At 48.0% G+C, this 26005-nt stretch overlaps 17 non-coding genes across 17 annotated transcripts; all 17 read right to left on the bottom strand.

The window, feature by feature from the left end:
• Positions 1-356: 356 nt before the first annotated feature.
• On the bottom strand, positions 357-547 carry LOC142694346 (U2 spliceosomal RNA). The gene has a single exon (XR_012862595.1). It is a non-coding gene; the product is annotated as a U2 spliceosomal RNA (small nuclear RNA).
• A 1268-nt stretch (positions 548-1815) lies between these two features.
• LOC142694345 (U2 spliceosomal RNA) lies at positions 1816-2006 on the bottom strand. The gene has a single exon (XR_012862594.1). It is a non-coding gene; the product is annotated as a U2 spliceosomal RNA (small nuclear RNA).
• Positions 2007-3294: 1288 nt separating this feature from the next.
• Positions 3295-3485, bottom strand: LOC142694344 (U2 spliceosomal RNA). The gene has a single exon (XR_012862593.1). It is a non-coding gene; the product is annotated as a U2 spliceosomal RNA (small nuclear RNA).
• A 1297-nt stretch (positions 3486-4782) lies between these two features.
• On the bottom strand, positions 4783-4973 carry LOC142694343 (U2 spliceosomal RNA). Its single transcript, XR_012862592.1, has one exon. It is a non-coding gene; the product is annotated as a U2 spliceosomal RNA (small nuclear RNA).
• A 1296-nt stretch (positions 4974-6269) lies between these two features.
• On the bottom strand, positions 6270-6460 carry LOC142694342 (U2 spliceosomal RNA). Its single transcript, XR_012862591.1, has one exon. It is a non-coding gene; the product is annotated as a U2 spliceosomal RNA (small nuclear RNA).
• A 1288-nt stretch (positions 6461-7748) lies between these two features.
• On the bottom strand, positions 7749-7939 carry LOC142694341 (U2 spliceosomal RNA). The gene has a single exon (XR_012862590.1). It is a non-coding gene; the product is annotated as a U2 spliceosomal RNA (small nuclear RNA).
• Positions 7940-9239: 1300 nt separating this feature from the next.
• Positions 9240-9430, bottom strand: LOC142694339 (U2 spliceosomal RNA). The gene has a single exon (XR_012862589.1). It is a non-coding gene; the product is annotated as a U2 spliceosomal RNA (small nuclear RNA).
• A 1300-nt stretch (positions 9431-10730) lies between these two features.
• Positions 10731-10921, bottom strand: LOC142694338 (U2 spliceosomal RNA). Its single transcript, XR_012862588.1, has one exon. It is a non-coding gene; the product is annotated as a U2 spliceosomal RNA (small nuclear RNA).
• A 1296-nt stretch (positions 10922-12217) lies between these two features.
• LOC142694336 (U2 spliceosomal RNA) lies at positions 12218-12408 on the bottom strand. The gene has a single exon (XR_012862586.1). It is a non-coding gene; the product is annotated as a U2 spliceosomal RNA (small nuclear RNA).
• A 1312-nt stretch (positions 12409-13720) lies between these two features.
• On the bottom strand, positions 13721-13911 carry LOC142694335 (U2 spliceosomal RNA). Its single transcript, XR_012862585.1, has one exon. It is a non-coding gene; the product is annotated as a U2 spliceosomal RNA (small nuclear RNA).
• A 1288-nt stretch (positions 13912-15199) lies between these two features.
• LOC142694334 (U2 spliceosomal RNA) lies at positions 15200-15390 on the bottom strand. Its single transcript, XR_012862584.1, has one exon. It is a non-coding gene; the product is annotated as a U2 spliceosomal RNA (small nuclear RNA).
• A 1280-nt stretch (positions 15391-16670) lies between these two features.
• LOC142694333 (U2 spliceosomal RNA) lies at positions 16671-16861 on the bottom strand. The gene has a single exon (XR_012862583.1). It is a non-coding gene; the product is annotated as a U2 spliceosomal RNA (small nuclear RNA).
• A 1284-nt stretch (positions 16862-18145) lies between these two features.
• LOC142694332 (U2 spliceosomal RNA) lies at positions 18146-18336 on the bottom strand. The gene has a single exon (XR_012862582.1). It is a non-coding gene; the product is annotated as a U2 spliceosomal RNA (small nuclear RNA).
• A 1288-nt stretch (positions 18337-19624) lies between these two features.
• On the bottom strand, positions 19625-19815 carry LOC142694330 (U2 spliceosomal RNA). The gene has a single exon (XR_012862580.1). It is a non-coding gene; the product is annotated as a U2 spliceosomal RNA (small nuclear RNA).
• Positions 19816-21111: 1296 nt separating this feature from the next.
• On the bottom strand, positions 21112-21302 carry LOC142694328 (U2 spliceosomal RNA). Its single transcript, XR_012862579.1, has one exon. It is a non-coding gene; the product is annotated as a U2 spliceosomal RNA (small nuclear RNA).
• Positions 21303-22570: 1268 nt separating this feature from the next.
• LOC142693825 (U2 spliceosomal RNA) lies at positions 22571-22762 on the bottom strand. The gene has a single exon (XR_012862126.1). It is a non-coding gene; the product is annotated as a U2 spliceosomal RNA (small nuclear RNA).
• A 1292-nt stretch (positions 22763-24054) lies between these two features.
• On the bottom strand, positions 24055-24245 carry LOC142694327 (U2 spliceosomal RNA). Its single transcript, XR_012862578.1, has one exon. It is a non-coding gene; the product is annotated as a U2 spliceosomal RNA (small nuclear RNA).
• Positions 24246-26005: the final 1760 nt, after the last annotated feature.

Raw genomic sequence — 26005 nt, 5'->3', positions numbered from 1 at the left:
GTTGTGCTGCATCAATCAATCAATCAATCAATCAATCAATCAATCAATCAATCAATCAGTGGCTGGCTCAGGTGCAGCTCTTTAACTTACCTAAAAGGGAGGGCGGAGAGAAGACAAGGAAGGTGAATGAGGTGTTCCAATGTGAAATGCCGGAAACACAGAAACACAGACGACACACAACAAGAGGTGGCAATCTATTCATTAATTGCATTTAATCAATGAGCTCATTATCACTCATGCATTGTCCAACAGGTGTTGAAATAATGGGATTAAAAGGGGAGATCCCTTCAGAAAGACAGAAACAATAGCAAAGACAAAAAACACTTTTGGAATCTGCTTTTAGTCAACACATAAGGAAAGGGTGCACCGGTCCTGGAAATACTGCAATACCAGGTCAATGCGTGGAGTGGACAGAGCAAGCTCTATTTCCATCTCCCTGTTCTAAAAATCCATTTAATATATGGTCCCCAGATAGGGGACGTATCAGATATTAAACTGATAAGAACAGATACTACACTTGATCTTAGCCAAAAGGCCGAGAAGCGATAACCCGAACGGGCCGCGCGTTGCCCGAGCCTGCCCGATACTGCTGTTCAGCCCTTGCAGCGATTCAGCCTACTTCTAGGCAATTCCATGGGGCCCTGCAGGCTCACACACTCACAGCTACACGGGAGGTGAATAAAGGCCGGAGAGGAAGCCAGACAGGATTTGCTTCTTTTGCTTGCACCACAATGCAGTGCTGAAAGAGGAGGAATCTACATAAAAACGCCTTCCTGGCAACGCCCAAATGCCCTGCTGCCATGCAGATAAACACTGGCAGCGGCAGCAAGTGCATGCCCACAGCCACCCCTTGTTCCTTCACACCTTGTATCAGCTGTAATCCAGTCCAGTCCAGTGCTGCCTGCTGAGCAGCACTGACCAACACTGCCTGGGCCCAGGCTTTTATCTCTGAGGCCCCATTATGATGTCAGAAAGCTGGCTCTGGAATCCTGAGGGCTCCGCTATGACACGTGCAAAGTTCCGTCTGAACTTTATATAAGACGGTGAGGCTCAGTCAGTCACTCAGTGTTGCCTGAGAGGGCAACACTGCAACAGCCGGCCGCCAGGCTGTCTTTTTTTTGCACAGCTAGTTGCCTCCAGGAGGCCACAAGAGGGAGACAAGGGACTGCAAAATGGAAAATAGGCATCCACCAACTTTACAGACAACTTCTCCTTGCTCCTACAACCTCCATCCTTGCACAGTTTGTTATTCTTCTAGGTAACATAGTAACAAATCCAAATTGCTGCTCTCTTTGTAGGCAAGCAAGGCTTTGTTGCAACTGCAATTCTTACTTCTTCTTGAAATGTAGGGACGACAGTACATTCCATCACATCCATCTAGTGTACACAGGTAGGTCCATTGTGGCGGGCAGGCGAGCGGGCGGGCTGCTTTATTGGCTGTTTGCTGTTCCCCTACTCCACTCCACTATTTGACTGTTGTGCTGCATCAATCAATCAATCAATCAATCAATCAATCAGTGGCTGGCTCAGGTGCAGCTCTTTAACTTACCTAAAAGGGAGGGCGGAGAGAAGACAAGGAAGGTGAATGAGGTGTTCCAATGTGAAATGCGGGAAACACAGAAACACAGACGACACACAACAAGAGGTGGCAATCTATTCATTAATTGCATTTAATCAATGAGCTCATTATCACTCATGCATTGTCCAACAGGTGTTGAAATAATGGGATTAAAAGGGGAGATCCCTTCAGAAAGACAGAAACAATAGCAAAGACAAAAAACACTTTTGGAATCTGCTTTTAGTCAACACATAAGGAAAGGGTGCACCGGTCCTGGAAATACTGCAATACCAGGTCAATGCGTGGAGTGGACAGAGCAAGCTCTATTTCCATCTCCCTGTTCTAAAAATCCATTTAATATATGGTCCCCAGATAGGGGACGTATCAGATATTAAACTGATAAGAACAGATACTACACTTGATCTTAGCCAAAAGGCCGAGAAGCGATAACCCGAACGGGCCGCGCGTTGCCCGAGCCTGCCCGATACTGCTGTACAGCCCTTGCAGCGATTCAGCCTACTTCTAGGCAATTCCATGGGGCCCTGCAGGCTCACACACTCACAGCTACACGGGAGGTGAATAAAGGCCGGAGAGGAAGCCAGACAGGATTTGCTTCTTTTGCTTGCACCACAATGCAGTGCTGAAAGAGGAGGAATCTACATAAAAACGCCTTCCTGGCAACGCCCAAATGCCCTGCTGCCATGCAGATAAACACTGGCAGCGGCAGCAAGTGCATGCCCACAGCCACCCCTTGTTCCTTCACACCTTGTATCAGCTGTAATCCAGTCCAGTCCAGTGCTGCCTGCTGAGCAGCACTGACCAACACTGCCTGGGCCCAGGCTTTTATCTCTGAGGCCCCATTATGATGTCAGAAAGCTGGCTCTGGAATCCTGAGGGCTCCACTATGACACGTGCAAAGTTCCGTCTGAACTTTATATAAGACGGTGAGGCTCAGTCAGTCACTCAGTGTTGCCTGAGAGGGCAACACTGCAACAGCCGGCCGCCAGGCTGTCTTTTTTTTGCACAGCTAGTTGCCTCCAGGAGGCCACAAGAGGGAGACAAGGGACTGCAAAATGGAAAATAGGCATCCACCAACTTTACAGACAACTTCTCCTTGCTCCTACAACCTCCATCCTTGCACAGTTTGTTATTCTTCTAGGTAACATAGTAACAAATCCAAATTGCTGCTCTCTTTGTAGGCAAGCAAGGCTTTGTTGCAACTGCAATTCTTACTTCTTCTTGAAATGTAGGGACGACAGTACATTCCATCACATCCATCTAGTGTACACAGGTAGGTCCATTGTGGCGGGCAGGCGAGCGGGCGGGCTGCTTTATTGGCTGTTTGCTGTTCCCCTACTCCACTCCACTATTTGACTGTTGTGCTGCATCAATCAATCAATCAATCAATCAATCAATCAATCAATCAATCAATCAATCAGTGGCTGGCTCAGGTGCAGCTCTTTAACTTACCTAAAAGGGAGGGCGGAGAGAAGACAAGGAAGGTGAATGAGGTGTTCCAATGTGAAATGCCGGAAACACAGAAACACAGACGACACACAACAAGAGGTGGCAATCTATTCATTAATTGCATTTAATCAATGAGCTCATTATCACTCATGCATTGTCCAACAGGTGTTGAAATAATGGGATTAAAAGGGGAGATCCCTTCAGAAAGACAGAAACAATAGCAAAGACAAAAAACACTTTTGGAATCTGCTTTTAGTCAACACATAAGGAAAGGGTGCACCGGTCCTGGAAATACTGCAATACCAGGTCAATGCGTGGAGTGGACAGAGCAAGCTCTATTTCCATCTCCCTGTTCTAAAAATCCATTTAATATATGGTCCCCAGATAGGGGACGTATCAGATATTAAACTGATAAGAACAGATACTACACTTGATCTTAGCCAAAAGGCCGAGAAGCGATAACCCGAACGGGCCGCGCGTTGCCCGAGCCTGCCCGATACTGCTGTTCAGCCCTTGCAGCGATTCAGCCTACTTCTAGGCAATTCCATGGGGCCCTGCAGGCTCACACACTCACAGCTACACGGGAGGTGAATAAAGGCCGGAGAGGAAGCCAGACAGGATTTGCTTCTTTTGCTTGCACCACAATGCAGTGCTGAAAGAGGAGGAATCTACATAAAAACGCCTTCCTGGCAACGCCCAAATGCCCTGCTGCCATGCAGATAAACACTGGCAGCGGCAGCAAGTGCATGCCCACAGCCACCCCTTGTTCCTTCACACCTTGTATCAGCTGTAATCCAGTCCAGTCCAGTGCTGCCTGCTGAGCAGCACTGACCAACACTGCCTGGGCCCAGGCTTTTATCTCTGAGGCCCCATTATGATGTCAGAAAGCTGGCTCTGGAATCCTGAGGGCTCCACTATGACACGTGCAAAGTTCCGTCTGAACTTTATATAAGACGGTGAGGCTCAGTCAGTCACTCAGTGTTGCCTGAGAGGGCAACACTGCAACAGCCGGCCGCCAGGCTGTCTTTTTTTTGCACAGCTAGTTGCCTCCAGGAGGCCACAAGAGGGAGACAAGGGACTGCAAAATGGAAAATAGGCATCCACCAACTTTACAGACAACTTCTCCTTGCTCCTACAACCTCCATCCTTGCACAGTTTGTTATTCTTCTAGGTAACATAGTAACAAATCCAAATTGCTGCTCTCTTTGTAGGCAAGCAAGGCTTTGTTGCAACTGCAATTCTTACTTCTTCTTGAAATGTAGGGACGACAGTACATTCCATCACATCCATCTAGTGTACACAGGTAGGTCCATTGTGGCGGGCAGGCGAGCGGGCGGGCTGCTTTATTGGCTGTTTGCTGTTCCCCTACTCCACTCCACTCCACTATTTGACTGTTGTGCTGCATCAATCAATCAATCAATCAATCAATCAATCAATCAATCAATCAATCAATCAATCAGTGGCTGGCTCAGGTGCAGCTCTTTAACTTACCTAAAAGGGAGGGCGGAGAGAAGACAAGGAAGGTGAATGAGGTGTTCCAATGTGAAATGCCGGAAACACAGAAACACAGACGACACACAACAAGAGGTGGCAATCTATTCATTAATTGCATTTAATCAATGAGCTCATTATCACTCATGCATTGTCCAACAGGTGTTGAAATAATGGGATTAAAAGGGGAGATCCCTTCAGAAAGACAGAAACAATAGCAAAGACAAAAAACACTTTTGGAATCTGCTTTTAGTCAACACATAAGGAAAGGGTGCACCGGTCCTGGAAATACTGCAATACCAGGTCAATGCGTGGAGTGGACAGAGCAAGCTCTATTTCCATCTCCCTGTTCTAAAAATCCATTTAATATATGGTCCCCAGATAGGGGACGTATCAGATATTAAACTGATAAGAACAGATACTACACTTGATCTTAGCCAAAAGGCCGAGAAGCGATAACCCGAACGGGCCGCGCGTTGCCCGAGCCTGCCCGATACTGCTGTTCAGCCCTTGCAGCGATTCAGCCTACTTCTAGGCAATTCCATGGGGCCCTGCAGGCTCACACACTCACAGCTACACGGGAGGTGAATAAAGGCCGGAGAGGAAGCCAGACAGGATTTGCTTCTTTTGCTTGCACCACAATGCAGTGCTGAAAGAGGAGGAATCTACATAAAAACGCCTTCCTGGCAACGCCCAAATGCCCTGCTGCCATGCAGATAAACACTGGCAGCGGCAGCAAGTGCATGCCCACAGCCACCCCTTGTTCCTTCACACCTTGTATCAGCTGTAATCCAGTCCAGTCCAGTGCTGCCTGCTGAGCAGCACTGACCAACACTGCCTGGGCCCAGGCTTTTATCTCTGAGGCCCCATTATGATGTCAGAAAGCTGGCTCTGGAATCCTGAGGGCTCCACTATGACACGTGCAAAGTTCCGTCTGAACTTTATATAAGACGGTGAGGCTCAGTCAGTCACTCAGTGTTGCCTGAGAGGGCAACACTGCAACAGCCGGCCGCCAGGCTGTCTTTTTTTTGCACAGCTAGTTGCCTCCAGGAGGCCACAAGAGGGAGACAAGGGACTGCAAAATGGAAAATAGGCATCCACCAACTTTACAGACAACTTCTCCTTGCTCCTACAACCTCCATCCTTGCACAGTTTGTTATTCTTCTAGGTAACATAGTAACAAATCCAAATTGCTGCTCTCTTTGTAGGCAAGCAAGGCTTTGTTGCAACTGCAATTCTTACTTCTTATTGAAATGTAGGGACGACAGTACATTCCATCACATCCATCTAGTGTACACAGGTAGGTCCATTGTGGCGGGCAGGCGAGCGGGCGGGCTGCTTTATTGGCTGTTTGCTGTTCCCCTACTCCACTCCACTATTTGACTGTTGTGCTGCATCAATCAATCAATCAATCAATCAATCAATCAATCAATCAATCAATCAATCAATCAATCAGTGGCTGGCTCAGGTGCAGCTCTTTAACTTACCTAAAAGGGAGGGCGGAGAGAAGACAAGGAAGGTGAATGAGGTGTTCCAATGTGAAATGCCGGAAACACAGAAACACAGACGACACACAACAAGAGGTGGCAATCTATTCATTAATTGCATTTAATCAATGAGCTCATTATCACTCATGCATTGTCCAACAGGTGTTGAAATAATGGGATTAAAAGGGGAGATCCCTTCAGAAAGACAGAAACAATAGCAAAGACAAAAAACACTTTTGGAATCTGCTTTTAGTCAACACATAAGGAAAGGGTGCACCGGTCCTGGAAATACTGCAATACCAGGTCAATGCGTGGAGTGGACAGAGCAAGCTCTATTTCCATCTCCCTGTTCTAAAAATCCATTTAATATATGGTCCCCAGATAGGGGACGTATCAGATATTAAACTGATAAGAACAGATACTACACTTGATCTTAGCCAAAAGGCCGAGAAGCGATAACCCGAACGGGCCGCGCGTTGCCCGAGCCTGCCCGATACTGCTGTTCAGCCCTTGCAGCGATTCAGCCTACTTCTAGGCAATTCCATGGGGCCCTGCAGGCTCACACACTCACAGCTACACGGGAGGTGAATAAAGGCCGGAGAGGAAGCCAGACAGGATTTGCTTCTTTTGCTTGCACCACAATGCAGTGCTGAAAGAGGAGGAATCTACATAAAAACGCCTTCCTGGCAACGCCCAAATGCCCTGCTGCCATGCAGATAAACACTGGCAGCGGCAGCAAGTGCATGCCCACAGCCACCCCTTGTTCCTTCACACCTTGTATCAGCTGTAATCCAGTCCAGTCCAGTGCTGCCTGCTGAGCAGCACTGACCAACACTGCCTGGGCCCAGGCTTTTATCTCTGAGGCCCCATTATGATGTCAGAAAGCTGGCTCTGGAATCCTGAGGGCTCCACTATGACACGTGCAAAGTTCCGTCTGAACTTTATATAAGACGGTGAGGCTCAGTCAGTCACTCAGTGTTGCCTGAGAGGGCAACACTGCAACAGCCGGCCGCCAGGCTGTCTTTTTTTTGCACAGCTAGTTGCCTCCAGGAGGCCACAAGAGGGAGACAAGGGACTGCAAAATGGAAAATAGGCATCCACCAACTTTACAGACAACTTCTCCTTGCTCCTACAACCTCCATCCTTGCACAGTTTGTTATTCTTCTAGGTAACATAGTAACAAATCCAAATTGCTGCTCTCTTTGTAGGCAAGCAAGGCTTTGTTGCAACTGCAATTCTTACTTCTTCTTGAAATGTAGGGACGACAGTACATTCCATCACATCCATCTAGTGTACACAGGTAGGTCCATTGTGGCGGGCAGGCGAGCGGGCGGGCTGCTTTATTGGCTGTTTGCTGTTCCCCTACTCCACTCCACTATTTGACTGTTGTGCTGCATCAATCAATCAATCAATCAATCAATCAATCAATCAATCAATCAATCAATCAGTGGCTGGCTCAGGTGCAGCTCTTTAACTTACCTAAAAGGGAGGGCGGAGAGAAGACAAGGAAGGTGAATGAGGTGTTCCAATGTGAAATGCCGGAAACACAGAAACACAGACGACACACAACAAGAGGTGGCAATCTATTCATTAATTGCATTTAATCAATGAGCTCATTATCACTCATGCATTGTCCAACAGGTGTTGAAATAATGGGATTAAAAGGGGAGATCCCTTCAGAAAGACAGAAACAATAGCAAAGACAAAAAACACTTTTGGAATCTGCTTTTAGTCAACACATAAGGAAAGGGTGCACCGGTCCTGGAAATACTGCAATACCAGGTCAATGCGTGGAGTGGACAGAGCAAGCTCTATTTCCATCTCCCTGTTCTAAAAATCCATTTAATATATGGTCCCCAGATAGGGGACGTATCAGATATTAAACTGATAAGAACAGATACTACACTTGATCTTAGCCAAAAGGCCGAGAAGCGATAACCCGAACGGGCCGCGCGTTGCCCGAGCCTGCCCGATACTGCTGTTCAGCCCTTGCAGCGATTCAGCCTACTTCTAGGCAATTCCATGGGGCCCTGCAGGCTCACACACTCACAGCTACACGGGAGGTGAATAAAGGCCGGAGAGGAAGCCAGACAGGATTTGCTTCTTTTGCTTGCACCACAATGCAGTGCTGAAAGAGGAGGAATCTACATAAAAACGCCTTCCTGGCAACGCCCAAATGCCCTGCTGCCATGCAGATAAACACTGGCAGCGGCAGCAAGTGCATGCCCACAGCCACCCCTTGTTCCTTCACACCTTGTATCAGCTGTAATCCAGTCCAGTCCAGTGCTGCCTGCTGAGCAGCACTGACCAACACTGCCTGGGCCCAGGCTTTTATCTCTGAGGCCCCATTATGATGTCAGAAAGCTGGCTCTGGAATCCTGAGGGCTCCACTATGACACGTGCAAAGTTCCGTCTGAACTTTATATAAGACGGTGAGGCTCAGTCAGTCACTCAGTGTTGCCTGAGAGGGCAACACTGCAACAGCCGGCCGCCAGGCTGTCTTTTTTTTGCACAGCTAGTTGCCTCCAGGAGGCCACAAGAGGGAGACAAGGGACTGCAAAATGGAAAATAGGCATCCACCAACTTTACAGACAACTTCTCCTTGCTCCTACAACCTCCATCCTTGCACAGTTTGTTATTCTTCTAGGTAACATAGTAACAAATCCAAATTGCTGCTCTCTTTGTAGGCAAGCAAGGCTTTGTTGCAACTGCAATTCTTACTTCTTCTTGAAATGTAGGGACGACAGTACATTCCATCACATCCATCTAGTGTACACAGGTAGGTCCATTGTGGCGGGCAGGCGAGCGGGCGGGCTGCTTTATTGGCTGTTTGCTGTTCCCCTACTCCACTCCACTATTTGACTGTTGTGCTGCATCAATCAATCAATCAATCAATCAATCAATCAATCAATCAATCAATCAATCAATCAATCAATCAGTGGCTGGCTCAGGTGCAGCTCTTTAACTTACCTAAAAGGGAGGGCGGAGAGAAGACAAGGAAGGTGAATGAGGTGTTCCAATGTGAAATGCCGGAAACACAGAAACACAGACGACACACAACAAGAGGTGGCAATCTATTCATTAATTGCATTTAATCAATGAGCTCATTATCACTCATGCATTGTCCAACAGGTGTTGAAATAATGGGATTAAAAGGGGAGATCCCTTCAGAAAGACAGAAACAATAGCAAAGACAAAAAACACTTTTGGAATCTGCTTTTAGTCAACACATAAGGAAAGGGTGCACCGGTCCTGGAAATACTGCAATACCAGGTCAATGCGTGGAGTGGACAGAGCAAGCTCTATTTCCATCTCCCTGTTCTAAAAATCCATTTAATATATGGTCCCCAGATAGGGGACGTATCAGATATTAAACTGATAAGAACAGATACTACACTTGATCTTAGCCAAAAGGCCGAGAAGCGATAACCCGAACGGGCCGCGCGTTGCCCGAGCCTGCCCGATACTGCTGTTCAGCCCTTGCAGCGATTCAGCCTACTTCTAGGCAATTCCATGGGGCCCTGCAGGCTCACACACTCACAGCTACACGGGAGGTGAATAAAGGCCGGAGAGGAAGCCAGACAGGATTTGCTTCTTTTGCTTGCACCACAATGCAGTGCTGAAAGAGGAGGAATCTACATAAAAACGCCTTCCTGGCAACGCCCAAATGCCCTGCTGCCATGCAGATAAACACTGGCAGCGGCAGCAAGTGCATGCCCACAGCCACCCCTTGTTCCTTCACACCTTGTATCAGCTGTAATCCAGTCCAGTCCAGTGCTGCCTGCTGAGCAGCACTGACCAACACTGCCTGGGCCCAGGCTTTTATCTCTGAGGCCCCATTATGATGTCAGAAAGCTGGCTCTGGAATCCTGAGGGCTCCACTATGACACGTGCAAAGTTCCGTCTGAACTTTATATAAGACGGTGAGGCTCAGTCAGTCACTCAGTGTTGCCTGAGAGGGCAACACTGCAACAGCCGGCCGCCAGGCTGTCTTTTTTTTGCACAGCTAGTTGCCTCCAGGAGGCCACAAGAGGGAGACAAGGGACTGCAAAATGGAAAATAGGCATCCACCAACTTTACAGACAACTTCTCCTTGCTCCTACAACCTCCATCCTTGCACAGTTTGTTATTCTTCTAGGTAACATAGTAACAAATCCAAATTGCTGCTCTCTTTGTAGGCAAGCAAGGCTTTGTTGCAACTGCAATTCTTACTTCTTCTTGAAATGTAGGGACGACAGTACATTCCATCACATCCATCTAGTGTACACAGGTAGGTCCATTGTGGCGGGCAGGCGAGCGGGCGGGCTGCTTTATTGGCTGTTTGCTGTTCCCCTACTCCACTCCACTATTTGACTGTTGTGCTGCATCAATCAATCAATCAATCAATCAATCAATCAATCAATCAATCAATCAATCAATCAATCAATCAGTGGCTGGCTCAGGTGCAGCTCTTTAACTTACCTAAAAGGGAGGGCGGAGAGAAGACAAGGAAGGTGAATGAGGTGTTCCAATGTGAAATGCCGGAAACACAGAAACACAGACGACACACAACAAGAGGTGGCAATCTATTCATTAATTGCATTTAATCAATGAGCTCATTATCACTCATGCATTGTCCAACAGGTGTTGAAATAATGGGATTAAAAGGGGAGATCCCTTCAGAAAGACAGAAACAATAGCAAAGACAAAAAACACTTTTGGAATCTGCTTTTAGTCAACACATAAGGAAAGGGTGCACCGGTCCTGGAAATACTGCAATACCAGGTCAATGCGTGGAGTGGACAGAGCAAGCTCTATTTCCATCTCCCTGTTCTAAAAATCCATTTAATATATGGTCCCCAGATAGGGGACGTATCAGATATTAAACTGATAAGAACAGATACTACACTTGATCTTAGCCAAAAGGCCGAGAAGCGATAACCCGAACGGGCCGCGCGTTGCCCGAGCCTGCCCGATACTGCTGTTCAGCCCTTGCAGCGATTCAGCCTACTTCTAGGCAATTCCATGGGGCCCTGCAGGCTCACACACTCACAGCTACACGGGAGGTGAATAAAGGCCGGAGAGGAAGCCAGACAGGATTTGCTTCTTTTGCTTGCACCACAATGCAGTGCTGAAAGAGGAGGAATCTACATAAAAACGCCTTCCTGGCAACGCCCAAATGCCCTGCTGCCATGCAGATAAACACTGGCAGCGGCAGCAAGTGCATGCCCACAGCCACCCCTTGTTCCTTCACACCTTGTATCAGCTGTAATCCAGTCCAGTCCAGTGCTGCCTGCTGAGCAGCACTGACCAACACTGCCTGGGCCCAGGCTTTTATCTCTGAGGCCCCATTATGATGTCAGAAAGCTGGCTCTGGAATCCTGAGGGCTCCACTATGACACGTGCAAAGTTCCGTCTGAACTTTATATAAGACGGTGAGGCTCAGTCAGTCACTCAGTGTTGCCTGAGAGGGCAACACTGCAACAGCCGGCCGCCAGGCTGTCTTTTTTTTGCACAGCTAGTTGCCTCCAGGAGGCCACAAGAGGGAGACAAGGGACTGCAAAATGGAAAATAGGCATCCACCAACTTTACAGACAACTTCTCCTTGCTCCTACAACCTCCATCCTTGCACAGTTTGTTATTCTTCTAGGTAACATAGTAACAAATCCAAATTGCTGCTCTCTTTGTAGGCAAGCAAGGCTTTGTTGCAACTGCAATTCTTACTTCTTCTTGAAATGTAGGGACGACAGTACATTCCATCACATCCATCTAGTGTACACAGGTAGGTCCATTGTGGCGGGCAGGCGAGCGGGCGGGCTGCTTTATTGGCTGTTTGCTGTTCCCCTACTCCACTCCACTATTTGACTGTTGTGCTGCATCAATCAATCAATCAATCAATCAATCAATCAATCAATCAATCAATCAATCAATCAATCAGTGGCTGGCTCAGGTGCAGCTCTTTAACTTACCTAAAAGGGAGGGCGGAGAGAAGACAAGGAAGGTGAATGAGGTGTTCCAATGTGAAATGCCGGAAACACAGAAACACAGACGACACACAACAAGAGGTGGCAATCTATTCATTAATTGCATTTAATCAATGAGCTCATTATCACTCATGCATTGTCCAACAGGTGTTGAAATAATGGGATTAAAAGGGGAGATCCCTTCAGAAAGACAGAAACAATAGCAAAGACAAAAAACACTTTTGGAATCTGCTTTTAGTCAACACATAAGGAAAGGGTGCACCGGTCCTGGAAATACTGCAATACCAGGTCAATGCGTGGAGTGGACAGAGCAAGCTCTATTTCCATCTCCCTGTTCTAAAAATCCATTTAATATATGGTCCCCAGATAGGGGACGTATCAGATATTAAACTGATAAGAACAGATACTACACTTGATCTTAGCCAAAAGGCCGAGAAGCGATAACCCGAACGGGCCGCGCGTTGCCCGAGCCTGCCCGATACTGCTGTTCAGCCCTTGCAGCGATTCAGCCTACTTCTAGGCAATTCCATGGGGCCCTGCAGGCTCACACACTCACAGCTACACGGGAGGTGAATAAAGGCCGGAGAGGAAGCCAGACAGGATTTGCTTCTTTTGCTTGCACCACAATGCAGTGCTGAAAGAGGAGGAATCTACATAAAAACACCTTCCTGGCAACGCCCAAATGCCCTGCTGCCATGCAGATAAACACTGGCAGCGGCAGCAAGTGCATGCCCACAGCCACCCCTTGTTCCTTCACACCTTGTATCAGCTGTAATCCAGTCCAGTCCAGTGCTGCCTGCTGAGCAGCACTGACCAACACTGCCTGGGCCCAGGCTTTTATCTCTGAGGTCCCATTATGATGTCAGAAAGCTGGCTCTGGAATCCTGAGGGCTCCACTATGACACGTGCAAAGTTCCGTCTGAACTTTATATAAGACGGTGAGGCTCAGTCAGTCACTCAGTGTTGCCTGAGAGGGCAACACTGCAACAGCCGGCCGCCAGGCTGTCTTTTTTTTGCACAGCTAGTTGCCTCCAGGAGGCCACAAGAGGGAGACAAGGGACTGCAAAATGGAAAATAGGCATCCACCAACTTTACAGACAACTTCTCCTTGCTCCTACAACCTCCATCCTTGCACAGTTTGTTATTCTTCTAGGTAACATAGTAACAAATCCAAATTGCTGCTCTCTTTGTAGGCAAGCAAGGCTTTGTTGCAACTGCAATTCTTACTTCTTCTTGAAATGTAGGGACGACAGTACATTCCATCACATCCATCTAGTGTACACAGGTAGGTCCATTGTGGCGGGCAGGCGAGCGGGCGGGCTGCTTTATTGGCTGTTTGCTGTTCCCCTACTCCACTCCACTATTTGACTGTTGTGCTGCATCAATCAATCAATCAATCAATCAATCAATCAATCAATCAATCAATCAATCAATCAATCAATCAATCAATCAATCAGTGGCTGGCTCAGGTGCAGCTCTTTAACTTACCTAAAAGGGAGGGCGGAGAGAAGACAAGGAAGGTGAATGAGGTGTTCCAATGTGAAATGCCGGAAACACAGAAACACAGACGACACACAACAAGAGGTGGCAATCTATTCATTAATTGCATTTAATCAATGAGCTCATTATCACTCATGCATTGTCCAACAGGTGTTGAAATAATGGGATTAAAAGGGGAGATCCCTTCAGAAAGACAGAAACAATAGCAAAGACAAAAAACACTTTTGGAATCTGCTTTTAGTCAACACATAAGGAAAGGGTGCACCGGTCCTGGAAATACTGCAATACCAGGTCAATGCGTGGAGTGGACAGAGCAAGCTCTATTTCCATCTCCCTGTTCTAAAAATCCATTTAATATATGGTCCCCAGATAGGGGACGTATCAGATATTAAACTGATAAGAACAGATACTACACTTGATCTTAGCCAAAAGGCCGAGAAGCGATAACCCGAACGGGCCGCGCGTTGCCCGAGCCTGCCCGATACTGCTGTTCAGCCCTTGCAGCGATTCAGCCTACTTCTAGGCAATTCCATGGGGCCCTGCAGGCTCACACACTCACAGCTACACGGGAGGTGAATAAAGGCCGGAGAGGAAGCCAGACAGGATTTGCTTCTTTTGCTTGCACCACAATGCAGTGCTGAAAGAGGAGGAATCTACATAAAAACGCCTTCCTGGCAACGCCCAAATGCCCTGCTGCCATGCAGATAAACACTGGCAGCGGCAGCAAGTGCATGCCCACAGCCACCCCTTGTTCCTTCACACCTTGTATCAGCTGTAATCCAGTCCAGTCCAGTGCTGCCTGCTGAGCAGCACTGACCAACACTGCCTGGGCCCAGGCTTTTATCTCTGAGGCCCCATTATGATGTCAGAAAGCTGGCTCTGGAATCCTGAGGGCTCCACTATGACACGTGCAAAGTTCCGTCTGAACTTTATATAAGACGGTGAGGCTCAGTCAGTCACTCAGTGTTGCCTGAGAGGGCAACACTGCAACAGCCGGCCGCCAGGCTGTCTTTTTTTTGCACAGCTAGTTGCCTCCAGGAGGCCACAAGAGGGAGACAAGGGACTGCAAAATGGAAAATAGGCATCCACCAACTTTACAGACAACTTCTCCTTGCTCCTACAACCTCCATCCTTGCACAGTTTGTTATTCTTCTAGGTAACATAGTAACAAATCCAAATTGCTGCTCTCTTTGTAGGCAAGCAAGGCTTTGTTGCAACTGCAATTCTTACTTCTTCTTGAAATGTAGGGACGACAGTACATTCCATCACATCCATCTAGTGTACACAGGTAGGTCCATTGTGGCGGGCAGGCGAGCGGGCGGGCTGCTTTATTGGCTGTTTGCTGTTCCCCTACTCCACTCCACTATTTGACTGTTGTGCTGCATCAATCAATCAATCAATCAATCAATCAATCAATCAATCAATCAATCAATCAGTGGCTGGCTCAGGTGCAGCTCTTTAACTTACCTAAAAGGGAGGGCGGAGAGAAGACAAGGAAGGTGAATGAGGTGTTCCAATGTGAAATGCCGGAAACACAGAAACACAGACGACACACAACAAGAGGTGGCAATCTATTCATTAATTGCATTTAATCAATGAGCTCATTATCACTCATGCATTGTCCAACAGGTGTTGAAATAATGGGATTAAAAGGGGAGATCCCTTCAGAAAGACAGAAACAATAGCAAAGACAAAAAACACTTTTGGAATCTGCTTTTAGTCAACACATAAGGAAAGGGTGCACCGGTCCTGGAAATACTGCAATACCAGGTCAATGCGTGGAGTGGACAGAGCAAGCTCTATTTCCATCTCCCTGTTCTAAAAATCCATTTAATATATGGTCCCCAGATAGGGGACGTATCAGATATTAAACTGATAAGAACAGATACTACACTTGATCTTAGCCAAAAGGCCGAGAAGCGATAACCCGAACGGGCCGCGCGTTGCCCGAGCCTGCCCGATACTGCTGTTCAGCCCTTGCAGCGATTCAGCCTACTTCTAGGCAATTCCATGGGGCCCTGCAGGCTCACACACTCACAGCTACACGGGAGGTGAATAAAGGCCGGAGAGGAAGCCAGACAGGATTTGCTTCTTTTGCTTGCACCACAATGCAGTGCTGAAAGAGGAGGAATCTACATAAAAACGCCTTCCTGGCAACGCCCAAATGCCCTGCTGCCATGCAGATAAACACTGGCAGCGGCAGCAAGTGCATGCCCACAGCCACCCCTTGTTCCTTCACACCTTGTATCAGCTGTAATCCAGTCCAGTCCAGTGCTGCCTGCTGAGCAGCACTGACCAACACTGCCTGGGCCCAGGCTTTTATCTCTGAGGCCCCATTATGATGTCAGAAAGCTGGCTCTGGAATCCTGAGGGCTCCACTATGACACGTGCAAAGTTCCGTCTGAACTTTATATAAGACGGTGAGGCTCAGTCAGTCACTCAGTGTTGCCTGAGAGGGCAACACTGCAACAGCCGGCCGCCAGGCTGTCTTTTTTTTGCACAGCTAGTTGCCTCCAGGAGGCCACAAGAGGGAGACAAGGGACTGCAAAATGGAAAATAGGCATCCACCAACTTTACAGACAACTTCTCCTTGCTCCTACAACCTCCATCCTTGCACAGTTTGTTATTCTTCTAGGTAACATAGTAACAAATCCAAATTGCTGCTCTCTTTGTAGGCAAGCAAGGCTTTGTTGCAACTGCAATTCTTACTTCTTCTTGAAATGTAGGGACGACAGTACATTCCATCACATCCATCTAGTGTACACAGGTAGGTCCATTGTGGCGGGCAGGCGAGCGGGCGGGCTGCTTTATTGGCTGTTTGCTGTTCCCCTACTCCACTCCACTATTTGACTGTTGTGCTGCATCAATCAATCAATCAATCAATCAATCAATCAATCAATCAATCAGTGGCTGGCTCAGGTGCAGCTCTTTAACTTACCTAAAAGGGAGGGCGGAGAGAAGACAAGGAAGGTGAATGAGGTGTTCCAATGTGAAATGCCGGAAACACAGAAACACAGACGACACACAACAAGAGGTGGCAATCTATTCATTAATTGCATTTAATCAATGAGCTCATTATCACTCATGCATTGTCCAACAGGTGTTGAAATAATGGGATTAAAAGGGGAGATCCCTTCAGAAAGACAGAAACAATAGCAAAGACAAAAAACACTTTTGGAATCTGCTTTTAGTCAACACATAAGGAAAGGGTGCACCGGTCCTGGAAATACTGCAATACCAGGTCAATGCGTGGAGTGGACAGAGCAAGCTCTATTTCCATCTCCCTGTTCTAAAAATCCATTTAATATATGGTCCCCAGATAGGGGACGTATCAGATATTAAACTGATAAGAACAGATACTACACTTGATCTTAGCCAAAAGGCCGAGAAGCGATAACCCGAACGGGCCGCGCGTTGCCCGAGCCTGCCCGATACTGCTGTTCAGCCCTTGCAGCGATTCAGCCTACTTCTAGGCAATTCCATGGGGCCCTGCAGGCTCACACACTCACAGCTACACGGGAGGTGAATAAAGGCCGGAGAGGAAGCCAGACAGGATTTGCTTCTTTTGCTTGCACCACAATGCAGTGCTGAAAGAGGAGGAATCTACATAAAAACGCCTTCCTGGCAACGCCCAAATGCCCTGCTGCCATGCAGATAAACACTGGCAGCGGCAGCAAGTGCATGCCCACAGCCACCCCTTGTTCCTTCACACCTTGTATCAGCTGTAATCCAGTCCAGTCCAGTGCTGCCTGCTGAGCAGCACTGACCAACACTGCCTGGGCCCAGGCTTTTATCTCTGAGGCCCCATTATGATGTCAGAAAGCTGGCTCTGGAATCCTGAGGGCTCCACTATGACACGTGCAAAGTTCCGTCTGAACTTTATATAAGACGGTGAGGCTCAGTCAGTCACTCAGTGTTGCCTGAGAGGGCAACACTGCAACAGCCGGCCGCCAGGCTGTCTTTTTTTTGCACAGCTAGTTGCCTCCAGGAGGCCACAAGAGGGAGACAAGGGACTGCAAAATGGAAAATAGGCATCCACCAACTTTACAGACAACTTCTCCTTGCTCCTACAACCTCCATCCTTGCACAGTTTGTTATTCTTCTAGGTAACATAGTAACAAATCCAAATTGCTGCTCTCTTTGTAGGCAAGCAAGGCTTTGTTGCAACTGCAATTCTTACTTCTTCTTGAAATGTAGGGACGACAGTACATTCCATCACATCCATCTAGTGTACACAGGTAGGTCCATTGTGGCGGGCAGGCGAGCGGGCGGGCTGCTTTATTGGCTGTTTGCTGTTCCCCTACTCCACTCCACTATTTGACTGTTGTGCTGCATCAATCAATCAATCAATCAATCAATCAATCAATCAATCAATCAATCAGTGGCTGGCTCAGGTGCAGCTCTTTAACTTACCTAAAAGGGAGGGCGGAGAGAAGACAAGGAAGGTGAATGAGGTGTTCCAATGTGAAATGCCGGAAACACAGAAACACAGACGACACACAACAAGAGGTGGCAATCTATTCATTAATTGCATTTAATCAATGAGCTCATTATCACTCATGCATTGTCCAACAGGTGTTGAAATAATGGGATTAAAAGGGGAGATCCCTTCAGAAAGACAGAAACAATAGCAAAGACAAAAAACACTTTTGGAATCTGCTTTTAGTCAACACATAAGGAAAGGGTGCACCGGTCCTGGAAATACTGCAATACCAGGTCAATGCGTGGAGTGGACAGAGCAAGCTCTATTTCCATCTCCCTGTTCTAAAAATCCATTTAATATATGGTCCCCAGATAGGGGACGTATCAGATATTAAACTGATAAGAACAGATACTACACTTGATCTTAGCCAAAAGGCCGAGAAGCGATAACCCGAACGGGCCGCGCGTTGCCCGAGCCTGCCCGATACTGCTGTTCAGCCCTTGCAGCGATTCAGCCTACTTCTAGGCAATTCCATGGGGCCCTGCAGGCTCACACACTCACAGCTACACGGGAGGTGAATAAAGGCCGGAGAGGAAGCCAGACAGGATTTGCTTCTTTTGCTTGCACCACAATGCAGTGCTGAAAGAGGAGGAATCTACATAAAAACGCCTTCCTGGCAACGCCCAAATGCCCTGCTGCCATGCAGATAAACACTGGCAGCGGCAGCAAGTGCATGCCCACAGCCACCCCTTGTTCCTTCACACCTTGTATCAGCTGTAATCCAGTCCAGTCCAGTGCTGCCTGCTGAGCAGCACTGACCAACACTGCCTGGGCCCAGGCTTTTATCTCTGAGGCCCCATTATGATGTCAGAAAGCTGGCTCTGGAATCCTGAGGGCTCCACTATGACACGTGCAAAGTTCCGTCTGAACTTTATATAAGACGGTGAGGCTCAGTCAGTCACTCAGTGTTGCCTGAGAGGGCAACACTGCAACAGCCGGCCGCCAGGCTGTCTTTTTTTTGCACAGCTAGTTGCCTCCAGGAGGCCACAAGAGGGAGACAAGGGACTGCAAAATGGAAAATAGGCATCCACCAACTTTACAGACAACTTCTCCTTGCTCCTACAACCTCCATCCTTGCACAGTTTGTTATTCTTCTAGGTAACATAGTAACAAATCCAAATTGCTGCTCTCTTTGTAGGCAAGCAAGGCTTTGTTGCAACTGCAATTCTTACTTCTTCTTGAAATGTAGGGACGACAGTACATTCCATCACATCCATCTAGTGTACACAGGTAGGTCCATTGTGGCGGGCAGGCGAGCGGGCGGGCTGCTTTATTGGCTGTTTGCTGTTCCCCTACTCCACTCCACTATTTGACTGTTGTGCTGCATCAATCAATCAATCAATCAATCAATCAATCAATCAATCAATCAATCAATCAGTGGCTGGCTCAGGTGCAGCTCTTTAACTTACCTAAAAGGGAGGGCGGAGAGAAGACAAGGAAGGTGAATGAGGTGTTCCAATGTGAAATGCCGGAAACACAGAAACACAGACGACACACAACAAGAGGTGGCAATCTATTCATTAATTGCATTTAATCAATGAGCTCATTATCACTCATGCATTGTCCAACAGGTGTTGAAATAATGGGATTAAAAGGGGAGATCCCTTCAGAAAGACAGAAACAATAGCAAAGACAAAAAACACTTTTGGAATCTGCTTTTAGTCAACACATAAGGAAAGGGTGCACCGGTCCTGGAAATACTGCAATACCAGGTCAATGCGTGGAGTGGACAGAGCAAGCTCTATTTCCATCTCCCTGTTCTAAAAATCCATTTAATATATGGTCCCCAGATAGGGGACGTATCAGATATTAAACTGATAAGAACAGATACTACACTTGATCTTAGCCAAAAGGCCGAGAAGCGATAACCCGAACGGGCCGCGCGTTGCCCGAGCCTGCCCGATACTGCTGTTCAGCCCTTGCAGCGATTCAGCCTACTTCTAGGCAATTCCATGGGGCCCTGCAGGCTCACACACTCACAGCTACACGGGAGGTGAATAAAGGCCGGAGAGGAAGCCAGACAGGATTTGCTTCTTTTGCTTGCACCACAATGCAGTGCTGAAAGAGGAGGAATCTACATAAAAACGCCTTCCTGGCAACGCCCAAATGCCCTGCTGCCATGCAGATAAACACTGGCAGCGGCAGCAAGTGCATGCCCACAGCCACCCCTTGTTCCTTCACACCTTGTATCAGCTGTAATCCAGTCCAGTCCAGTGCTGCCTGCTGAGCAGCACTGACCAACACTGCCTGGGCCCAGGCTTTTATCTCTGAGGCCCCATTATGATGTCAGAAAGCTGGCTCTGGAATCCTGAGGGCTCCACTATGACACGTGCAAAGTTCCGTCTGAACTTTATATAAGACGGTGAGGCTCAGTCAGTCACTCAGTGTTGCCTGAGAGGGCAACACTGCAACAGCCGGCCGCCAGGCTGTCTTTTTTTTGCACAGCTAGTTGCCTCCAGGAGGCCACAAGAGGGAGACAAGGGACTGCAAAATGGAAAATAGGCATCCACCAACTTTACAGACAACTTCTCCTTGCTCCTACAACCTCCATCCTTGCACAGTTTGTTATTCTTCTAGGTAACATAGTAACAAATCCAAATTGCTGCTCTCTTTGTAGGCAAGCAAGGCTTTGTTGCAACTGCAATTCTTACTTCTTCTTGAAATGTAGGGACGACAGTACATTCCATCACATCCATCTAGTGTACACAGGTAGGTCCATTGTGGCGGGCAGGCGAGCGGGCGGGCTGCTTTATTGGCTGTTTGCTGTTCCCCTACTCCACTCCACTATTTGACTGTTGTGCTGCATCAATCAATCAATCAATCAATCAATCAATCAATCAATCAATCAATCAATCAATCAATCAGTGGCTGGCTCAGGTGCAGCTCTTTAACTTACCTAAAAGGGAGGGCGGAGAGAAGACAAGGAAGGTGAATGAGGTGTTCCAATGTGAAATGCCGGAAACACAGAAACACAGACGACACACAACAAGAGGTGGCAATCTATTCATTAATTGCATTTAATCAATGAGCTCATTATCACTCATGCATTGTCCAACAGGTGTTGAAATAATGGGATTAAAAGGGGAGATCCCTTCAGAAAGACAGAAACAATAGCAAAGACAAAAAACACTTTTGGAATCTGCTTTTAGTCAACACATAAGGAAAGGGTGCACCGGTCCTGGAAATACTGCAATACCAGGTCAATGCGTGGAGTGGACAGAGCAAGCTCTATTTCCATCTCCCTGTTCTAAAAATCCATTTAATATATGGTCCCCAGATAGGGGACGTATCAGATATTAAACTGATAAGAACAGATACTACACTTGATCTTAGCCAAAAGGCCGAGAAGCGATAACCCGAACGGGCCGCGCGTTGCCCGAGCCTGCCCGATACTGCTGTTCAGCCCTTGCAGCGATTCAGCCTACTTCTAGGCAATTCCATGGGGCCCTGCAGGCTCACACACTCACAGCTACACGGGAGGTGAATAAAGGCCGGAGAGGAAGCCAGACAGGATTTGCTTCTTTTGCTTGCACCACAATGCAGTGCTGAAAGAGGAGGAATCTACATAAAAACACCTTCCTGGCAACGCCCAAATGCCCTGCTGCCATGCAGATAAACACTGGCAGCGGCAGCAAGTGCATGCCCACAGCCACCCCTTGTTCCTTCACACCTTGTATCAGCTGTAATCCAGTCCAGTCCAGTGCTGCCTGCTGAGCAGCACTGACCAACACTGCCTGGGCCCAGGCTTTTATCTCTGAGGCCCCATTATGATGTCAGGAAGCTGGCTCTGGAATCCTGAGGGCTCCACTATGACACGTGCAAAGTTCCGTCTGAACTTTATATAAGACGGTGAGGCTCAGTCAGTCACTCAGTGTTGCCTGAGAGGGCAACACTGCAACAGCCGGCCGCCAGGCTGTCTTTTTTTTGCACAGCTAGTTGCCTCCAGGAGGCCACAAGAGGGAGACAAGGGACTGCAAAATGGAAAATAGGCATCCACCAACTTTACAGACAACTTCTCCTTGCTCCTACAACCTCCATCCTTGCACAGTTTGTTATTCTTCTAGGTAACATAGTAACAAATCCAAATTGCTGCTCTCTTTGTAGGCAAGCAAGGCTTTGTTGCAACTGCAATTCTTACTTCTTCTTGAAATGTAGGGACGACAGTACATTCCATCACATCCATCTAGTGTACACAGGTAGGTCCATTGTGGCGGGCAGGCGAGCGGGCGGGCTGCTTTATTGGCTGTTTGCTGTTCCCCTACTCCACTCCACTATTTGACTGTTGTGCTGCATCAATCAATCAATCAATCAATCAATCAATCAGTGGCTGGCTCAGGTGCAGCTCTTTAACTTACCTAAAAGGGAGGGCGGAGAGAAGACAAGGAAGGTGAATGAGGTGTTCCAATGTGAAATGCCGGAAACACAGAAACACAGACGACACACAACAAGAGGTGGCAATCTATTCATTAATTGCATTTAATCAATGAGCTCATTATCACTCATGCATTGTCCAACAGGTGTTGAAATAATGGGATTAAAAGGGGAGATCCCTTCAGAAAGACAGAAACAATAGCAAAGACAAAAAACACTTTTGGAATCTGCTTTTAGTCAACACATAAGGAAAGGGTGCACCGGTCCTGGAAATACTGCAATACCAGGTCAATGCGTGGAGTGGACAGAGCAAGCTCTATTTCCATCTCCCTGTTCTAAAAAATCCATTTAATATATGGTCCCCAGATAGGGGACGTATCAGATATTAAACTGATAAGAACAGATACTACACTTGATCTTAGCCAAAAGGCCGAGAAGCGATAACCCGAACGGGCCGCGCGTTGCCCGAGCCTGCCCGATACTGCTGTTCAGCCCTTGCAGCGATTCAGCCTACTTCTAGGCAATTCCATGGGGCCCTGCAGGCTCACACACTCACAGCTACACGGGAGGTGAATAAAGGCCGGAGAGGAAGCCAGACAGGATTTGCTTCTTTTGCTTGCACCACAATGCAGTGCTGAAAGAGGAGGAATCTACATAAAAACGCCTTCCTGGCAACGCCCAAATGCCCTGCTGCCATGCAGATAAACACTGGCAGCGGCAGCAAGTGCATGCCCACAGCCACCCCTTGTTCCTTCACACCTTGTATCAGCTGTAATCCAGTCCAGTCCAGTGCTGCCTGCTGAGCAGCACTGACCAACACTGCCTGGGCCCAGGCTTTTATCTCTGAGGCCCCATTATGATGTCAGAAAGCTGGCTCTGGAATCCTGAGGGCTCCACTATGACACGTGCAAAGTTCCGTCTGAACTTTATATAAGACGGTGAGGCTCAGTCAGTCACTCAGTGTTGCCTGAGAGGGCAACACTGCAACAGCCGGCCGCCAGGCTGTCTTTTTTTTGCACAGCTAGTTGCCTCCAGGAGGCCACAAGAGGGAGACAAGGGACTGCAAAATGGAAAATAGGCATCCACCAACTTTACAGACAACTTCTCCTTGCTCCTACAACCTCCATCCTTGCACAGTTTGTTATTCTTCTAGGTAACATAGTAACAAATCCAAATTGCTGCTCTCTTTGTAGGCAAGCAAGGCTTTGTTGCAACTGCAATTCTTACTTCTTCTTGAAATGTAGGGACGACAGTACATTCCATCACATCCATCTAGTGTACACAGGTAGGTCCATTGTGGCGGGCAGGCGAGCGGGCGGGCTGCTTTATTGGCTGTTTGCTGTTCCCCTACTCCACTCCACTATTTGACTGTTGTGCTGCATCAATCAATCAATCAATCAATCAATCAATCAATCAATCAATCAATCAATCAATCAGTGGCTGGCTCAGGTGCAGCTCTTTAACTTACCTAAAAGGGAGGGCGGAGAGAAGACAAGGAAGGTGAATGAGGTGTTCCAATGTGAAATGCCGGAAACACAGAAACACAGACGACACACAACAAGAGGTGGCAATCTATTCATTAATTGCATTTAATCAATGAGCTCATTATCACTCATGCATTGTCCAACAGGTGTTGAAATAATGGGATTAAAAGGGGAGATCCCTTCAGAAAGACAGAAACAATAGCAAAGACAAAAAACACTTTTGGAATCTGCTTTTAGTCAACACATAAGGAAAGGGTGCACCGGTCCTGGAAATACTGCAATACCAGGTCAATGCGTGGAGTGGACAGAGCAAGCTCTATTTCCATCTCCCTGTTCTAAAAATCCATTTAATATATGGTCCCCAGATAGGGGACGTATCAGATATTAAACTGATAAGAACAGATACTACACTTGATCTTAGCCAAAAGGCCGAGAAGCGATAACCCGAACGGGCCGCGCGTTGCCCGAGCCTGCCCGATACTGCTGTTCAGCCCTTGCAGCGATTCAGCCTACTTCTAGGCAATTCCATGGGGCCCTGCAGGCTCACACACTCACAGCTACACGGGAGGTGAATAAAGGCCGGAGAGGAAGCCAGACAGGATTTGCTTCTTTTGCTTGCACCACAATGCAGTGCTGAAAGAGGAGGAATCTACATAAAAACGCCTTCCTGGCAACGCCCAAATGCCCTGCTGCCATGCAGATAAACACTGGCAGCGGCAGCAAGTGCATGCCCACAGCCAGGGCCGCCATCAGGAATTTCAGGGCCCCCTACAGCTAAATTTTCTGGGCCCCCCTACCGTGGCACCGCCTGTTAACGGTACTCCGTCCAGCACCATATCATGGTACCCAGGGCCGCCATCAGCGGGGGTATTATGGGTACTGATGTGAGAGGCCCGGCCAAACCTAATTGAAAGGGGGGCCCGGCAACTGCCGCGACTTGCCTTTGGTAGAAAAGAAAAACAAACCCCTGCAATGGGGCTTGTTTTTTTCACCAAAAGAATGTCGTGAGCTGCGAGCCCCCCTTTCAATTAGGTTTGGCCGGGCCTCTCACATCAGTACCCATAATACCCCCCCTGATGGCGGCCCTGGGTAGCATGGGGGTCGTCATGGGGGCCGTCAAACACTGCCGCCCGTGTGACCGATCGCGCGCACCCGCAAACTCCCGCGCATGCCCACCCGCGACCGCCTGGAACCGCGCACCGAATTTTGAGGCAGATTTTGACCTGCCCACACTATCTTGCTGCGTTTTTTGTCCGCGGCGATTGAGGACAGCAGACAAAAAACGCAGGGAAAAATGCATTTTCTACCTCCCATTGATTTCGATGGGAGGTCAGAGGCGGAACCGCGGCAAGAAAGGACGTGCTGCTTTTTCTTTTTGCCGCGACTGGCTCCCATTGATTTCAGATTAAATCAATGGGAGGCGGTTTTGGAAGTTGTTTGGTGCTGATTCTGACGCAGCGTCCGAGTCAATATCAAGGCCCAAAAACTCTGTGAACTGGGCCTTATTGTTAGGGCTTATTCAGACGAACGTGTAATACGTCCGTGCAATGCGCGTGATTTTCACACGCCTCGCACGGACCTATGTTACTCTATGGGGCCGTTCAGACTGTCAGTGATTTTCACGCGCCTCGCACGGACCTATGTTACTCTATGGGGCCGTGCCGACTGTCAGTGAGTTTCATGCAGCGTGTGTCCGCTGCGTAAAACTCACGACATGTCCTATATTTGTGCATTGTTCGCGCATCACGCACCCATTGAAGTCAATGGGTGCGTGAAAATCATGCCCAGCACTTCCGCAGCCGTATAAACTATGAATGAAAACAGAAAAGCACCACGTGCCACAAACATACAAACAGAGTGTCATAATGATGGCGGCTGCGCAAAAATCACTCAGCCGCGCATCATACGCTGCTGACACACGGAGCTGTTATGGACCTTTTGCATGCACAAAACGCCACGTTTTTGCGCACGCAAAAAGCACACGCTCGTGTAAATCCGGCCTTAGGGTAGGAACACACTAGGCAGGAACACTGCGGATTTTATGCAACACATTTTATTGTGGAAAATCCGCAGCGTATCACAGTCGCAGCAGAGTGAAAGTCACTGACAGTCTGAACGGCCCCATAGAGTAACATAGGTCCGTGCGAGGCGCGTGAAAATCACGCACGTTGCACGGATGTATTACACGGTCGTCTGAATAA

This window comes from Rhinoderma darwinii (genome assembly GCF_050947455.1).
Source record: "Rhinoderma darwinii isolate aRhiDar2 chromosome 5 unlocalized genomic scaffold, aRhiDar2.hap1 SUPER_5_unloc_45, whole genome shotgun sequence".
NCBI lineage: Eukaryota > Metazoa > Chordata > Amphibia > Anura > Rhinodermatidae > Rhinoderma > Rhinoderma darwinii.
The sequence above is the reverse complement of the archived record's forward strand: the minus strand, read 5'-3'. Positions and strand labels throughout refer to the sequence as shown.